The sequence below is a fragment of the Kogia breviceps genome, chromosome 5, assembly GCF_026419965.1.
Source record: "Kogia breviceps isolate mKogBre1 chromosome 5, mKogBre1 haplotype 1, whole genome shotgun sequence".
In the NCBI taxonomy this organism is placed as follows: domain Eukaryota; kingdom Metazoa; phylum Chordata; class Mammalia; order Artiodactyla; family Physeteridae; genus Kogia; species Kogia breviceps.
Window position 1 is genome coordinate 82,636,785 of NC_081314.1, and position 19,089 is coordinate 82,655,873.

At 42.1% G+C, this 19,089-nt stretch overlaps 1 long non-coding RNA gene across 1 annotated transcript in view; it reads left to right on the top strand.

The window, feature by feature from the left end:
- LOC136794260 (uncharacterized) overlaps positions 1-13,573 on the top strand; it is a 40,213-nt gene extending 26,640 nt beyond the window's left edge. The window contains exons 3-4 of the long non-coding RNA XR_010840751.1: positions 5,672-5,888; positions 13,339-13,573. This is a non-coding gene — a long non-coding RNA (uncharacterized lncRNA). The remainder of the gene's footprint in view (positions 1-5,671; positions 5,889-13,338) is intronic.
- Positions 13,574-19,089: the final 5,516 nt, after the last annotated feature.

The following is a 19,089-nucleotide window of genomic DNA, read 5'->3' on the forward strand; positions in this document are numbered from 1 at the left end:
AATCCTGTCCCTTTAGCCATGGAGGTGCCTGCAAACCCAGATCCCTGCCTGCAGCAGTGGCACCCATGAACCTAATAACCCCAAAAGTGCCTGTGACCCTGGCTCCCCCTACCCCACTGTCTGCCTGCGATGGTGAAGACTGCTACCCAGGAAACCCCAGACAAGGTGGAGGTGCCAGCCATCCTGGAGTCCAGGTGGTGACACCAGTGATATCAGTGACACCAGAAGCAGCAAGGCACCAGAAAACCTGGAGGCACAAGCATCTATAATGAGAGTACGTGGTGACATCTTTGGCAGAGGCAGTGAGAGTGGAAAGTGCCAATGCTCAAGTATTGGGTTGGCCAAAAAATTCGTTTGGGTTTTTCCATAAGGTGTTCTGGAAAAACCTGAACGAACTTTTTGGCCAACCCAATATAATGAGAGGCAGCTCAGGTAAGAGAAACCAGAAATGTGTTATAGTTCCACCTATTGAAAAACAAAAGAAAGGCTCCTAATTACTAATCTGGTGAATTGTTTAGAATCAAGTAAAAAAAAAAAAGCTTTACCTAAAGAAGAAAGGTGTTTGCCACTTCAAATGCACTGGCAGAGGAAAACTCATCAAGCACCGTGAAAAAACCATGGTTAGATGGTATCACAGAAAGAAATGGACAATTCTCCAAAAACCAAACAAAAAGCCATGGACTATTGCAACCTAACTGATCGAAAATTCAAAACAGCTCTCATGAAGAAACTCAACGAGCTACAAGTAAACTCAGAAAGGCAGTTCAATGAGCTCAGGAATAAATTTAATGAACAAAAGGAGTATTTTACCAAAGAGACTGAAATTCTAAAAAGGACCAAACAGAAATTCTGGAGCTTAAGAACTCTATAAATTAGAGGAAGAATGCATCAGAAAGCATTGTAAATAGAGCAGACCACATGGAAGAGAGAAAGTGATCAGGAAGATAGAAATGTACAAATGATACAGGTAAATGGGGAGAGAATTAAGAAATTCTATGAGAATTGTTTGACTCTATTAGGAAGGGCAGTATTAGGATAATGAATATCCCAGAAGGAGAAGAGGGGGAAAAGGGAACAGAGAGTTTATTTAAGTTTATTTAAGGAAATAATAGCTGCGAACTTCCCAAGCCTGGGGAAGGAACTGGATATATAGACACAAGTCCATTAAGCTAAGAGAACATCTAATTACCTCAGTGCAAAAAGACCTCCTCCAAGACACATTATATTCAAACTGTCAAAATTGAATGATGAAGATGGAATCTTAAAGGTAGCCAGGGAAAGAAGAATGGTAACCTACAAAGGAACCTCCATTAGGCAATCAGCAGATTTCTCAGCAGAAATTTTACCTGACAGGAGAGCATGGAATGATATACTCAAATATTGAAAGGTAAAAACTGTCAGCCAAGAATATGCAGATATGAAGGAGAAATAAAGGCTTTCCTAGACAAACAAAAACCAAGAGGGTTCATCACCATTAGACCTGCCTTACAAGAAATATTGAAAGAACTCTTCTACCTGAAACAAAAAGGCAAAAGTACACAAAACTTTGAGTAAAGTAGTAAATAGACAGAATCAGAAAATAACAACCCTATATCAGAATAGGTTTTTTTTTTCTTGTTTGTATTCAAATAGGCTGAATTATATTTTAGAGCAGATTAGGACTCAGAGCAAAATTGAGCAGAGAGGACAGAGAGTTCCCTTATGTCCCCTGCTCCCCCCTGCATGCCCCATGCCCTCCAGGCGCTCAGAGCCTGGCACTCTTCAACTATCCTATGAACATCCTGCACCGGAGCAACGTTTGGTCACAATGGATGAACCTACGTAGACACCTCATGATCACCCAGAGTCCATAGTTTACCCTAGGATTCATTCCTGCTATTGTACATTCTATAGGTTTGTTTTTATTTTTAAAGAATTTTTAAAAAATGTATTTATTTTTGGCTGCGTTCGGTCTTTGTTGCTGCATACGGGCTTTTCTCTAGTTGTGGCGAGCAGGGGCTACTCTTCGTTGCGCTGTGCTGGCTTCTCATTGCAGTAGCTTCTCTTGTTGCGGAGCACGGGCTCTAGGCACACAGGCTTCAGTAGTTGTGGCACGCGGTCTCAGTAGTTGTGGCTCATGGGCTCTAGAGCACAGGCTCAGTAGTTGTGGCACATCGGCTTAGTTGCTCCGAGGCATGTGGGATCTTCCCGGACCAGGGCTCGAACCCATGTCCCCTGCATTGGCAGGCGGATTCTTAACCACTGCACCACCAGGGAAGTCCCCATTCTATAGGCTTTGACAAGTGTGTCTCATAGTGACAAGTGTATCGATAGTGTTGTCAGGGAGGAAGAGCTTTTCCTCTGCTTTTCTAGGTTCTTCTGGCTGATCTAAGAATTAAATTGACATGAGACAACAGATGAACAGGAGAAAGTCAAAGTTGAATAACACGTGAGAGAGTCCCAGGAAAACTGACTCACTCATCAAAATGGCTGAAGCCCTCATCTTCAATACCATTCTCAGCTAAGGACAAACGAGGGTGTCAAGGGTGGAGAGAGTCAATTTGGGTAGGTGACCAGGGAAAACACAGTGGACAAGGGTGACTGTGATACACATTTAAGTCCGTGCCTTCCCCTCTCTGGCCGTCCTTTTCCTCAGTAAGATTTTTTAGAGAATGTGTGATCCTCCTCTTCCAGGTCCTGAGAGGGAGTCACCCTTACAAATGGAAAATTTCCTTATGAAAGGGCAACTCCTACTTGGTTTCCAGAGCCCTTTCCACAATTCAAGAAATAACCAGCTTCAAACAATATGCCAAAGAGACATAGGTGAGGGTGGCAAATCCTGCTCCCCTACACATGCGTCCACGGGAGAAACCCTGCTGAGAGAACCAAGTCACTTGCGAAAATGGCCAAAGCCCTCCTCTGAAAAACACCTTTGGCTCCTAAAGACCAAAGAGGGTGTGGAGGGTAGTGGTTTGGGACTTCAAAGGGGAGGAAGGTCACTCACCCGGAAATGGAAAAGCAAAGGTTTGGTAAACCAGTGTTTACTGCACTATGCAGAGATGATGGGACACAGCAGCATGGACTCAGATCTCTAGGAGTTTCTCCCACCACACCCAGCCCCATATTCTTTGGCGGCCTCTCTGGTGATCACTTACCAGTCCCCCCTGCCCCCATGGAGTGGGGATGACCATGAGGAGGCAGCACCTGGCCCTGCAAGGGGGACAGGTGTGCCTCCCTTTCTGTCTCCACCCCCCAAGAGAGCTGCTCACAGGACACACCACTGCAGTGGAGACCCAAGGGGCTAGCTGGGAAAGGGAAATGACTAATCGCTCAGCCTTGGGCACCTGAGGGGAGACCTGGAGTGCTCCATGGGCACCACAGGGGGCCAGGTGAGACATGTTCACATGCTGACTGATGGGAGTGCAGAGCAGTGGCAGGATGGCCCTCCCCACCATGGGGAGGAGGTGAAGTGACAGTGTCTGCTGCATCAGAGGACCCCAGCACCGCCAGCTGGATGCTGCACCCCTGCCTTCCACACACCACCAACGGGCAGGGAGGAGAGGCAAGGGCCCCCATGGACAGAACAAGAAGAGTGGCCCATTTGCCATGAATGTCTGTCCTTTGTCTGGTGTGGCTTTGGCCTGGCCCAGAAGAGCGTGACATCACCACATCAATCCAGAATAGGTTGTTAAACACTTAATTAGAGCACACAGGTTAAAGGGGAAAAATCAATAAAAATAACTATAGCTACTTCAACTTGGTAACAAAATCACAACCTTAAAAGGGATAGAGACAACAATAACAAATAATAATAATAAAAAGGGAAAAGGAAAAGGACAGAACTCATATAGGCAAATGAAGATAAGATGCTATCACAGAAAAAGGACTATTCTATCTATTAGATGTTTTATACAAACCTCATGGTAACCACACAACATAAATCTAGAGTAGAGATGCAAAACATAAAAAAAGAAGAAACAGAGAAAAAAAATCATAGAAAACCACCAACCAAATGGCAGACAGAAACATGAGGAAAAGAAATAATGGAGATATAGAACAACAAGACAACAAAAGATAAAATGGCAGTACTAAGTCCTCATTTATCAATAAACATCCTAAATATAAATGGATTGAATTCAACAACCAAAAGAGACAGAGTGGCTGTGTGGATTAAAAAACAAGACCCAACTATATGTTGCCTCCAGGAGAATCATCTCAGCTCTAAAAACAAACACAGGCTCAAAATGAAGGGGTAGAAGATGATACTCCAAGCAACTGGAAGCCAAAAGAAAGCAGTTGTAGCCAAATCTCATCAGATAAAACAGACTTCAAGCTAAAAAATGTAACAGGAGACAAAGATGGACCTTATATTATGCTAAAGGGGAGAATTCATCAAGAAGACATAACAGTTATTAATACACATACACTGAACATAGGAGCACAAAATATATAAAGCAGAATTAACAGACTTAACAGGAGAAATTGACAGCAGAACAATAATAGTAGGGACTTTAACACATCACTTACATCAATGGATAAGTCATCCAGACAGAAAGTCAACAAAGAAATAGTGACCTGAAATGAAACATTAGACCAGAAGGATTTAATAGATTTTACATAACATTCCATCCAAATGCAGCAGAATACACATTCTTCTCAAGGGCATATGGAACATTCTGAAGGATAGACTGTATATTGGGACACAGAACAAATCTCAACATATTTAAGAAGATTAAAATCATATCAAGCATCTTTTTGACCACAACAGTATGAAACTAGAAATCAACTACAAGAAGAAAGCTGGAAAAAACCACAACTATTGGGTCAATGAAGAAATCAAAGGAGAAATAAAGAAAATACCTGAAGACAAATGAAACCCCAAATCTATGGGATATAGCAAAAGCAGTACTAAGAGGGAAGTTTATAGCAATAAAGGCCTATCTCAAGAAACAAGAAAAATCTCACTGAACAATCTAACCTTACACCTAAAGTAACTAGAAAAAGAACAAATGAAGCCCAAACTCAGGAGAAGGAAATAATAAAGATCAGAGTGGAAATAAATGAAGTAGAGACTAAAAAAGAGAGAGAGAAAGGGGAAAAGGCAGCAAATTTCAGGTATCTTTCCAAGGAAATCTAGACCTATAGAGTAAGGCACATGAATGGTGCATGTTTGTTAAGTTTGTCTTAACAAACATATAAAAACTATATTCCTATAATGCATATAGTTGGCTGTGTTGGGTCTTCGTTGCTGCACGCGGGCTTTCTCTAGTTGTGGTGAGCAGGGGCTACTCTTCGTTGAGGTGCGTGGGCTTCTCATTGTGGTGGCTTCTCCTGTTGCAGAGCACGGGCTCTAGGTGCCCGGGCTTCAGTAGTTGTGGCACGTGGGCTCAGTAGTTGTGGCTTGCGGGCTCTAGAGTGAAGGCTCAGTAGCTGTGGCTCACGGGCTTGGTTGCTCTGCGGCATGTGGGATCTTCCAGGACCAGGGCTCGAACCGGTGTCTGCTGCACTGGCAAGCAGATTCTTAACCACTGTGCAACCCAGGAAGTCCCAGGTGGAGCTATTTAATCAGCAGAGGACAGAAGATGATCATAGCCCCACCACATTGTTAATCAAAAGTCAAACTGATCACTATTTCTCTACAATCTGTGGAATCCCTTTGCCTACGGTGTCATTTCCATTTTAACCTTTCTAGTGCTCCCTTTCCCCTGTACTGACTCAGCCACCCTGGGAAAGAAGGTAAGACAGAGTTAAACATTAAACCGTCTCTTGAGGAGCTTCAAGATGGCGGAAGAGTGAGACGCGGAGATCTCCTTCCTCTTCACAGAGACATCAGAAATACATCTACACGTGGAACTTCTCCTATAGAACACCCACCGAACGCTGGCAGAAGACCTCAGACCTCCCAAAAGGTGAGAAACTCCCCCACGTACCTGGGTAGGGCAAAAGAAAAAAGAAAAAACAGAGACAAAGAATAGGGACGGGACCTGCACCAGTGGGAGGGAGCTGTGAAGGAGGAAAGGTTTCCACACACTAGGAGCCCCTTCGCGGGCGGAGACTGCGGGTGGCGGAGGGGGGAAGCTTCGGAGCCGCGGAGGAGAATGCAGTAACAGGGTGTGGAGGGCAAAGCGGAGAGGCTTTGTCAGACAAGCCCGAGAGGCTTGTCTGCTCACCCGCCGGGGCGGGCGGGGGCCGGGAGCTGAGGCTCGGGCTTCAGTCGGATCCCAGAGAGAGGACTGGGGTTGGCGGCGTGAACACAGCCTGAAGGGGGCTAGTGCGCCACGGCTAGCCGGGAGGGAGTCCGGTTGAAGTCTGGAGCTGCCGAAGAGGCAAGAGACCTTTTCTTCCCTCTTTGCTTCCTGGGCGCGAGGAGAGGGGATGAAGCGCGCCGCTTAAAGGAGCTCTAGAAATGGGCGCGGAGCTGCCGAAGAGACAAGAGACTTTTTCTTGCCTCTTTGCTTCCTCGGGCGCGAGGAAAGGGGATTAAGAGCACCGCGTAAAGGAGCTACAGAAACGGGCGTGAGCCGCGGCTGTCGGCACGTACAGTAGAGACGGGTGTGGGACGCTAGGGTTGCTGCTGCCGCCACCAAGAGGCCTGTGTGCGAGCACAGGTCACTCTCCACACCGCCCCTCCCGGGAGCCCGTGCAGCCCGCCACTGCCGGGGTCCTGGGATCCAGGGACAACTTCCCTGGGAGAACGTGCGGCGCGCCTCGGGCTGGTGCAGCGTCACGCCGGCCTCTGCCGCCAGGGACTCGCCCCGCATCCGTGCCCCTCCCTCTCCCGGGGCTGTGCCAGAGCCCCCGAATCAGCTGCTCCTTTAACCCCGTCCTGTCTGAGCGAAGGGCAGACGCCCTCGGACGACCTACACGCAGAGGCGGGGCCAAGTCCAAAGCTGAACCCCAGGAGCTGTGCGAACAAAGAGGAGAGGGGGAGGTCTCTCCTAGCAGCCTCAGAAGCAGCGGATTAAAGCTCCACAACCAACTTGAAGTGCCCTGCATCTGTGGAAAACCTGAATAAACAACGAATCATCCCAAGTTGAGGAGGTGGACTTTGGGAGCAAGATATACTATTATTTTCCCCTTTTTTCTTTTTGTGAGTGTGTATATGTGTGCTGCTGTGTGAGATTTTGTCTGTATAGCTTTGCTTTCACCATTTGTCCTAGGGTTAGACCGACCCGTTTTTCTTTGTTTTTTTTTAATAGAAATTTTTCTTCTTAATAATTATTTTTTATTTTAATAACTATACTTTATCCTACTTTATTTTGTCTTCTCCCTTTCTTTCTTCCTTTCTTCCTTCCTTTCTTCCCTCCTTCCCTCCTTCCTTCCTTCCTCCCTTCCTTCCTCTCTTCCTTCCCCCTTTCTTCCTCCCCTCCTTCCTTCCTTCCTTTCTTGCTTCCTTCCTTCCTTCATTTCTTCCTTCCTTCCTTCCTTTTCTTTCCTTTCTATTTTTTCTCCCTTTTATTTTGAGCCGTGTGGATTAAAAGCTCTTGGCGCTCCAGCCAAGCATCAGGGCTGTGTCTCTGAGGTGGGAGAACCAACCTCAGGACACTGGTCCACAAGAGACCTCCCAGCTCCACGCAATATCAAACGGCAAAAATCTCCCAGAGATCTGCATGTCAACACCAAGACCCAGCTTCACTCAAGGACCAGCAACGAACAGTGCTGGACACCCTATTCCAACAAAGAGCAAGACAGGTCTACAACCCCATCCATTAGCAGAGAGGCTGCCTAAAATCATAATAAGGCTACCAGCATCCCCAAACACACCACCAGACGTGGACCTGTCCACCAGAAAGACAAGATCCAGCCTCATCCACCAGAACAGAGGCACTAGTCCCCCCAACCAGGAAACCTACTCAACCCACTGAACCAACCCTAGCCACGGGGGACAGCCACCAAAAACAACGGGAACTACGAACCTGCAGCCTGCAAAAAGGAGACCCCAAACACAGTAAGATAAGCAAAATGAGAAGATAGAAAAACACACAGCAGATGAAGGAGCAAGATAAAAACACACCAGACCTAACAAATGAAGAGGTAATAGGCAGTCTACCTGAAAAAGAATTCAGAATAATGATAGTAAAGATGATTCAAAATCTTGGAAATAGAATAGACAAATTGCAAGAAACAGTTAACAAGGACCTAGGAGAAATAAAGAGGAAGCAAGCAACGATGAGCAACACAATAAATGAAATGAAAAATACTCTAGATGGTATCAATAGCAGAATAACTGAGGCAGAAGGACAGCTAAGTGACCTGGAAGATAAAATCGTGGAAATAACTACTGCAGAGCAGAATAAAGAAAAAAGAATGAAAAGAACTGAGGACAGTCTCAGAGACCTCTGGGACAACATTAAACCCACCAACATTCGAATCATAGGGGTCCCAGAAGAAGAAGAGAAAAAGAAAGGGACTGAGAAAATATTTGAAGAGATTATAGTTGAAAACTTCCCTAATATAGGAGAGGAAATAGTAAATCAAGTCCAGGAAGCACAGAGAGTCCCATACAGGATAAACCCAAGGATGAACACGCCAAGACACATAATAATCAAACTGTCAAAAATTAAATACAAAGAAAACATATTAAAAGCAGCAAGGGAAAAACAACAAATAACACACAAGGGAATCCCCATAAGGTTAACATCTGATCTTTCAGCAGAAACTCTACAAGCCAGAAGGGAGTGGCAGGACATATTTAACGTGATGAAGGAAAAAGCCTACAACCAAGATTACTCTACCCAGCAAGCATCTCATTCAGATTTGATGGAGAAAGTAAAACCTTTACAGACAAGCAAAAGCTGAGAGAGTTCAGCACCACCAAACCAGCTTTACAACAAATGTTAAAGGAACTTCTTTAAACAAGAAACACAAGAGAAGGAAAAGACCTACAAGAACAACCTGAAACAATTAAGTAAATGGTAATAGGAACATACATATCGATAATTACCTTAAATGTAAATGGATTAAATGCTCCCACCAAAAGACACAGACTGGCTGAATGAATAGAAAAACAAGACCCATATATGCTGTCTACAAGAGACCCCACTTCCGACCTAGAGACACATACAGACTGAAAGTAAGGGGATGTAAAAAGATATTCCATGCAAATGGAAATCAGAAGAAAGCTGGAGTAGAAATTCTCATATCAGACAAAATAGACTTTAAAATAAAAACTATTACAAGAGACAAGGACACTACATAATGATCAAGGGATCGATCCATGAAGAAGATATAACAATTGTAAATATTTATGCACCCAACATAGGAGCACCTCAATACATAAGGCAAATACTAACAGCCATAAAGGGGGAAATTGACAGTAACACAATCATAGTAGGGGACTTTAACACCCCACTGTCACCAATGGACAGATCATCCAAAATGAAAATAAATAAGGAAACACAAGCTTTAAATGATACATTGCAAAAGATGGATTTACTTGATATTTACAGGACATTCCACCCCAAAACAACAGAATACACATTTTTCTCAAGTGCTCCTGGAACATTCTCCAGGATCGATCATATCTTGGGTCACAAATCTAGCCTTGGCAAATTTAAGAAAATTGAAATCGTATCAAGTATCTTTTCCAACCACAACGCTATGAGACTAGATATTAATTACAGGAAAAGATCTGTAAAAAATACAAACACATGGAGGCTAAACAATACACTACTTAATAACGAAGTGATCACTGAAGAAATCAAAGAGGAAATCAAAAAATACTTAGAAACAAATGACAATGGAGACACGACGACCCAAAACCTATGGGATACAGCAAAAGCAGTTCTAAGAGGGAAGTTTATAGCAATACAGTCATACCTTAAGAAACAGGAAACATCTCGAATAAACAACCTAACTTTGCACTTAAAGCAATTAGAGAAAGAAGAACAAAAAACCCCCAAATTTGGCAGAAGGAAAGAAATCATAAAGATCAGATCAGAAATAAATGAAAAAGAAATGAAGGAAACAATAGCAAAGATCAATAAAAGTAAAAGCTGGTTCTTTGAGAAGATAAATAAAATTGATAAACCATTAGCCAGACTCATCAAGAAAAAAAGGGAGACGACTCAAATCAATAGAATTAGAAATGAAAACGGAGATGTAACAACTGACACTGCAGAAATACAAAAGATTATTAGCGATTACTACAAGCAACTCTATGCCAATAAAATGGACAACCTGGAAGAAATGGACAAATTCTTAGAAATGCACAACCTACCGAGACTGAACCAGGAAGAAATAGAAAATATGAACAGACCCATCACAAGCACTGAAATTGAAACTGTGATGAAAAATCTTCCAACAAACAAAAGCCCAGGACCAGATGGCTTCACAGGCGAATTCTATCAAACATTTAGAGAAGAGCTAACACCTATCCTTCTGAAACTCTTCCAAAAGATAGCAGAGGGAGGAACACTCCCAAACTCATTCTATGAGGCCACCATCACCCTGGTGCCAAAACCAGACAAAGACGTCACAAAGAAAGAAAACTACAGGCCAATATCACTGATGAACATAGATGCAAAAATCCTCAACAAAATACTAGCAAACAGAATCCAACAGCACATTAAAAGGATCATACACCATGATCAGGTGGGGTTTATTCCAGGAATGCAAGGATTCTTCAATATACGCAAATCAATCAACGTGATACACCATATCGACAAGCTGAAGGAGAAAAACCATATGATCATCTCAATAAATGCAGAGAAAGCTTTTGACAAAATTCAACACCCATTTATGATAAAAACCCTGCAGAAAGTAGGCATAGAGGGAACTTTCCTCAGCATAATAAAGGCCATATATGACAAACCCACAGCCAGCATCGTTCTCAATGGTAAAAAACTGAAACCATTTCCACTAAGATGAGGAAGAAGACAAGGTTGCCCACTCTCACCACTCTTATTCAACCTAGTTTTGGAAGTTCTAGCCACAGCAATCAGAGAAAAAAAAGAAATAAAAGGAATCCAAATAGGAAAAGAAGAAGTAAAGGTGTCACTGTTTGCAGATGACATGATACTATACATAGAGAATCCTAAGGATGCTACCAGAAAACTACTAGAGCTAATCAATGAATTTGGTAAAGTAGCAGGATACAAAATTAATGCCCAGAAATCTCTGGCATTCTTATACACTAATGATGAAAAATCTGAGAGTGAAATTAAGAAAACACTCCCATTTACCATTGCAACAGAAAGAATAAAATATCTAGGAATAAACCTACCTAAGGAGACAAAAGACTTGTATGCAGAAAACTATAAGACACTGATGAAAGAAATTAAAGATGATACAAATAGGTGGAGAAATATTCCATGTTCTTGGATTGGAAGAATCAACATTGTGAGAATGACTCTACTACCCAAAGCAATCTACAGATTCAATGCGATCCCTATCAAATTACCACTGGCATGTTTTACAGAACTAGAACCAAAAATTTCACAATTTGTATGGAAACACAAAAGACCCCGAATAGCCAAAGCAATCTTGAGAACGAAAAATGGAGCTGGAGGAATCAGGCTCCCTGACTTCAGACTATACTACAAGGCTACAGTAATCAAAACAGTATGGTACTGGCACAAAAACAGAAATATAGATCAATGGAACAGGATAGAAAGCCCAGAGATAAACACACACACATATGGTTACCTTATCTTTGATAAAGGAGGGAAGGATATACAGTGGAGAAAAGACAGCCTCTTCAATAAGTGGTGCTGGGAAAACTGGACAGCTACGTGTAAAAGTACGAAATTAGAACACTCCCTAACACCACACACAAAAATAAACTCAAAATGGGTTAAAGACCTAAATGTAAGGCCAGACACTATCAAACTCTTAGAGGAAAACATAGGCAGAACACTCTATGACATAAATCACAGCAAGATCCTTTTTGACCCCTCTCCTAGAGAAATGGAAATAAAAACAAAAATAAACAAATGGGACCTAATGAAACTTAAAAGCTTTTGCACAGCAAAAAACAAGACCAAAAGACAACCCTCAGAATGGGAGAACATATTTGCAAATGAAGCAACTGACAAAGGATTAATCTCCAAAATTTATAAGCAACTCATGCAGCTCAATAACAAAAAAACAAACAACCCAGTCCAAAAAATGGGCAGAAGAACTAAATAGACATTTCTCCAAAGAAGATATACAGATTGCCAACAAACACATGAAAGAATGCTCAACATCATTAATCATTAGAGAAATGCAAATCAGAACTACAATGAAATATCATCTCACACCGGTCAGATTGGCCATCATCAAAAACTCTAGAAACAATAAATGCTGGAGAGGATGTGGAGAAAAGGGAACCCTCTTGCACTGCTGGTGGAAATGTAAATTGATACAGCCACTATGGAGAACAGTATGGGGGGTCCTTAAAAAACTACAAATAGAACTACCATATGACCCCACAATCCCACTACCAGGCATATACCCTGAAAAAACCATAATTCAAAAAGAGTCACATACCAAAATGTTCATTGCAGCTCTATTTACGATAGCCAGGATATGGAAACAACCTAAGTGTCCATCAACAGATGAATGGATAAAGAAGATGTGGCACATATATACAATGGAATATTACTCAGCCATAAAAAGAAATGAAACTGAGTTATTTGTAATGAGGTGGATAGACCTGGAGTCTGTCATACAGAGTGAAGTAAGTCAGAAGGAGAAAAACAAATACCGTATGCTAACACATATATATGGACTCTAAGAAAAAAAAATGTCATGAAGAGATTAGTGGTAGGATGGGAATAAAACACAGACCTACTAGAGCATGGACTTGAGGATATGGGGAGGGGAAGGGTAAGCTGTGACGAAGTGAGAGAGTGGCAGGGACATACATACACTACCAAATGTAAATTAGATAGCTAGTGGGAAGCTGCCGCATAGCACAGGGAGATCACCTCTGTGCTTTGTGACCACCTAGAGGGGTGGGATAGGGAGGGTGGGAGAGAGGGTGACGCAAGAGGGAAGAGATATGGGAACATATGTATATGTATAACTGATTCACTTTGTTGTAAAGGAAAAACTAACACTATTGTAAAACAGTTATACTCCAATAAAGATGTTAAAAAAATAAAACCGTCTCTTATTTTACATCCATTGATATTTCGAAATACTGTATTCTTACAGAGGGTTTTCTAAAGACTGAAATGGAGCATTAGCAACCCAAACCTAGCATTAAACTGAATAAATGAGTTCTTGGCATAATATTATTGAGGTCCTGGAAAGCTAACTTAAAGGCTCAATTGCACAGAAACCCAGGGGCAATATTGCTAGGAATTATTGAGATACACTGGCAGTTTATGACTTTACAAGGTTTCTCAAATTCTCCCTTCCTTGATTTCACAGGTATCACTCCATCAAAACTGTCCTCCTCCCCTTACTGGATTACTGCTGACGCTTCCTGGCTGGCTCTTGCCCTTGTAGTCCATCCTGAAAATCAAGCTCTTTCTCATTTACCATAAGAAATGTTGCTTCATAACTTGGGAATTTCCTGTCATCTATCAAATCCACCCGAAATTCTTAAGAATCACACTCAAGTATTCAAGATCCTTCCTGGCCAGCCTCCTCCCTTGGAACTCCACTCCAGGTGAGTCCTAGTGTTTCTCACATCCCTTCCTCATTCTCATTTTTGCCTCCATGTTCTTGCTCATACAATGCCCCTTCACATGGATGTTATTCTTCCTCTTCTCCATTAGTTTATGTTCAGTACTGCTTTCAAAAACCACACCGTCCAGAGCTTTCTGCTTCCCCTTAGCTTTTGGTTTGGACTATATATTCCTGTTCTCGCAGGTATTACACTTATATTTTGTTTATTTTCTCCACAATCTGATTGTAATCTCTTCCGTGGCAGACCCTGTTGTCTTGGCTGCTACCAGTTATATTTCTGAGGTTATCAAACACAGCATCTGCCCAGCAAATGTGTGAGAAAATTCATAAGTCTCACCACTTTCATTTCGGGATAAGGGGTCAACCACCCACCATAGACCTCTGGAGTCCTTGAAGGTCATTTGCTGAACATGTTTTGGTCAAGTTCTCCATATTTCAGTTGAGGAAACTGAAGATTGGGTTTGGGTTCACAGTGCTTGTTAATCATAGGACTGGGACTGGACTTAACTACAAGTTTAAATGATCTTAAAAACCACAAAGAAAGAGAAATCTGGTCAATCACTATGCCAGCAGGCTGTAACACCTTCTGGTGTCTGTCTGCTTATTTGTATCTCTCTCATGATAAAACATATTTTCACATATATAAGAATGATAAGGGTCACATTCTTCTTCTTTTCTTGTTTTCCTTTCTTTCTTCTCTTCATACAGAGAAGCTGGACTTAATGTTTTCCAGATAAGCTGAAAAATATTTTCTGTATTTTCATACAGAAAATGGTTGGGCTCTAGAGACTGACAAATTAATGGCAAGAAAAGCAGGACACCCCTGGCAACTGTGGGTAGCCAGAGCCTTGGCGATCTCTGTCTTGGGCAGCAACTGAGGGCTAGCCAGGAAGCAGGTCAGAACTGATAAACCTGTGGAACAACTGAAGCAGGTTTCAAAACTGCAAAGGGAACCCTTGTTTGGCCCTGGTTATCATTCCTTACACATCTGGCTTTAAACAACATTCATCAACATTCATACAACAGCCTTCAATTTTCCATCTTGAACTGATTATCTTTTCCACCCTGCAATATTTTAAAAAGTATTCCAATCAGCCTGTCCAGGTGCTTAAAACACATCAACAAGATAAACGTGTACCATATGTAATTAAAGAAATAGGGAATGGAGGAGGCTAGAAAAATAAGGGTAAGAAGAAAAAATAATGAAGCCAAGGTGAGGTTATTACACTAAATCCTGGCATCTCTAAGATAGGGTTAGTTGCTGGAGACAAACTACAAATCTGGCTTTTAAGGTCCTTGGAGCCAAAGCGAAGAAGGAAACAGGATTACTTACACGATTCATGGAGATGAGAAAATAAGCTGAGAAAACCATAACTCAAAAAGACACATGTACCCCAATGTTCCTTGCAGCTCTATTTACAATAGCCAGGACATGGAAACAACCTAAATGCCCATTGACAGATGAATGGATAAAGGAGACGTGGTACATATATATAATGGAATATTACTCAGCCATAAAAAGAAATGAAATTGGGTCATTTGTAGAGATGTGGATGGACCTAGAGCTTGTCATACAGAACAAAGTTAAGTCAGAAAGAGAAAAACAAATGTCGTACATTAACGCATATATTTGGAATCTAGAAAAATGGTACAGATGAATCTATTTGCAGGGCAGGAATAGAAACACAGATGTAGAGAACAGATGTGTGGACACAGTGGGGGAAGGGGAGGGTGGGATGAACTGGGAGATTAGGTTTGACATAAATACACTACCATGTGTAAAACAGCTAGCTAGTGGGAACCTACTGTATAGCACAGGGAGCTCAGCTCGTTCTCTGTGATGACCTAGATGTGGGGGAAGGGGTGGGGAGGGAGGTCCAAAAGGGAGGGGATATATGTCTACACATAGCTGATTCACTTCATTGTACAGCAGAAACTAACACAACATTGTAAAGCAGTTATACTCCAATAATTTAAAAAAATGAGTTTCTAATGATAAGCATATCTGTTTCCTGATAGCAAGGCCTGATGGACTTTTCTCCCATGGGCCTAGAAAGAGAAGTTATGTAAAGCAATGAGGGGTGTCTTCAACACATCCCTACGGTAATTGCAAGTTCCACAAGGCTTATGAATTCTGTTCCTTGTATATGGATGGAAGGGCAATGCAAAAAAAGCAATTTTGGACTTCCCTGGCAGTCCAGTGGTTAAGACTATGTGCTCCCAGTGCAGAGGGCATGGGTTCGATTCCTGGTCGGGGAAAATCCTGCATGCTGCATGACGAGGCCAAAAAAAAAAATAAAAAAGAAAAAGCAATTTTGAGAAGCAAAATAATCAGTGTAAAAATCCCTTGAGTTAGTTTAATCCAAAGATAAAGTCTAAAGAATCTAGAAAAATAGATCCATTGGATCTCCCCTGAAATAACAGCAATAGCTCCCCCCTGGTCTCCCCCTTCAACCATGCTCCTCTTTTTTTTTTTTTTTTTTCCGGCCATGCCATGCTCAGCATGGGGGATCTTAGTTCTCTGACCAGGGATTGAACCCATGCCCCCTACATTGGAAACATGGAGTCTTAACCAGTGGACCTCCAGGGAAGTCCCAACCATGCTCCTTTTTTTTTTTTTTCCCCGGTACGCGGGCCTCTCACTGCTGTGGCCTCTCCCGTTGCGGAGCACAGGCTCTGGACGCACAGGCTCAGCGGCCATGGCTCACGGGCCCAGCCGCTCCGCGGCATGTGGGATCTTCCCGGACCAGGGCACGAACCCATGTCCCCTGCATCGGCAGGCGGACTCTCAACCACTGCGCCACCAGGGAAGCCCCATGCTCCTTTTTAATTCATTCTTCACACAACAGCCAAATATGAAACAGCAAATCTGATCATATTATTTCCTTAATTAAAACCCTTCAATAGCATTCCATTGTCCTTAGGATACAGTTCTCCCTCTTTAACATGGCTCACAAGCACTTTTTGATTTGGTTCTTGCTAAATTCTGCTAGAGTGCCTTTCTTGCTGCCTCTACTCATGCTGGAAACCTCTCCCAGTGCTTCCATTTGGCTGGCTGATTCTTCTTTGTCCTTCAGGCCTGCTATGGGCTGAAGTGTGACCCCCCTAAATTCATGTGGTGAAGTCCTAGCCCCCAGTTCCTCAGAATGCAACTGCATTTGGAGAAAGGGTCTTTAAAGAGGTAATTAAGTTAAAATGAGGTCATTAGGGTGGGCCTTAATCCAATATGGGTGGTGTCCTTATAAGAAGAGGAAATTAGGACACAATATATAGAGGGAAAACCATGTGAAGAAAAGGGAGAAGATGGACATCTAGATGCCAAGGAGAGAAAACAAATTTCTATTGTTTAAGCCATCTGGTCTGTAGTACTTTGTATGGCAGCCTTAGCAAAATAACACAAGACCTAAGCCCTGGGGACAAGATCTCCCCCAACTCCCCCTCCCTCAACTTCCCCTCCCCTCACTGCCAACTGTATGCCTCTGCTAGGTACTCCTATGGCACTTTATGATTGTAATTTCTCTATCAGAGCTTTTACCACAGTGTATTGGAATTGCCTGTTTTGCTTTATTTAGATTGTTTATTTTGCTTTTGTTTTTTGGTCTGCACGTCTACCTAAACCATAGCTTCACAGGCAGGGACCATGTCTCTTTAGTTCCCTACATCGTGCCCTGTGCCTCGCATAGTGTCTTACACATTCCAGGCATTCAATAAATAGTTGAATGAATGAATGAATTGAGGATGGTTAAAGTCCTACAGGTTAAACTAATGTTAATTAAAAGTCACCTAAGACCTAGAGGCTCAGGATGTAATTTTGAGGCTTTCTCTGAATATTCAGTGTCAGAGATCAGTTAACTATCTCAAAATATTAATATGTGAGGGCTTCCAGCTTCCTCCTTTTCCTTTGCTTTGCTGAACTTCTTTCCCTAATCTCACTCTCTACAGAGGTAAAAAATGAAAGCCAAGCTCATGAATTTGGCAAGAGAACAGAGGAACAGAGCAGAAACCTATAATCTTCAGGGTGTTGTGCATAAGCGTTGGGGTGGGAGGGGTAGGGGCATGCCTTGTCAGGGATGGTGCAGGACTGTGCACGCTTAGAGGAGGGGAGATGGTGGAGACAGGATGGAGGGGACAGAAGAGCAGAGTTGGCAGGAGGAGAGCGAGATTTCCTCTTTGGATCAGTAATTAGTGTACATATGGTTTGCAAAATACTTTTCGTAAGCACAGTAGTATATGAGAATTTTAAAAAATAAGGAGCGCATTTTCCATGGGATAGCCAAGAAATTTAATTAGTACAAAAGATTTCTATGGTGAGCAAGGAAGCCCAGTCAGGGCTGAGATCATCTCAGATGTTTCTTTTCTTTCTTATTCTTGTTAAAGATCTCTGCTCTTTTTTATTTTTAAAAATCTTTTTATTGAGGTATAGCATATACATGGTACACAAATCATAAGCTCAAGAAATGCTTAGTTTTTCAAATAACATTATTTCTCTGATTATGAAAACAACATACGTGCATTGTAGAAATATTTTAAAATGTGGGAAGGAAATAATTATCATTAATAATCCCATCACACAGAGATCCCTTTTAACTTTCCATCCTTTTGCTATAGACTCTATTCAAGTATGTTCTTCATAAAATTGTGACTGTACGGTTCACATTGCCTTTATTATTTTTATTGTGACTAGTTCCCTATATTATCACATATTCTTCAACAACTTGACATTTAACTGCTGCATAGAATTTTATCATGTGATCTTACTCTATTTAAACAATTCTCCATTATTGAGCATTAAGGTTGTTTCAATTTTTTGCCAATATAAATAATGCTGCATAAACATTGTTCAAGATCATCTCCTGCCCACATATGTTTATTGATTAGAGGATATTAGTATATCAATTTCCTTAGTGAAGATGATCAGAAGCCCTGATTTTTGGGGTTAGGTTAATTTATATTTTCAAGTTCCAGGATCCTTGGTACTACAGAAATACAGGGACAAAGTAGAGAGAATACTCAATTGAGAGAAATGGGGTTAAAAGTAGAAGTTAAGTTTGCCAGCTTAGTTCAGTAAGTGGGTTGATGACAGATACAAAATTGTGCAAGCCAGGCATCTAAGAGCCTATGTAAATACTGAAAAATAAGAGAATGGCCAGATAGTACTTCAGATATTCATCTATACTTTTGCTCTTCTTATACATCTCCCCTGCCCATTCAAGCTAGTGGTCACCCTGTTCTCATTGTCTTAAGGAAGGGATGTTGCATGTCAGAAAGCAGAAGTCTGCTAGACTTTCTGGCTTCTGTTTCTAAGGGGTTACGTTCTAGAATAGGGAGAGGTAGACAAGGTGTTTGAAAAGTGAGACTTGAAAATATTGTCCTGGCTAAGGGGAAGGGAAGTGATGAATGAACAGAGATTGTGGGGGCCTGGAGCAAAGGAGGGTGGTAGCAAAACCCTAAAGAGGAAGCAGCTTCAAGGTGCATCCAGGCATGTGGGAT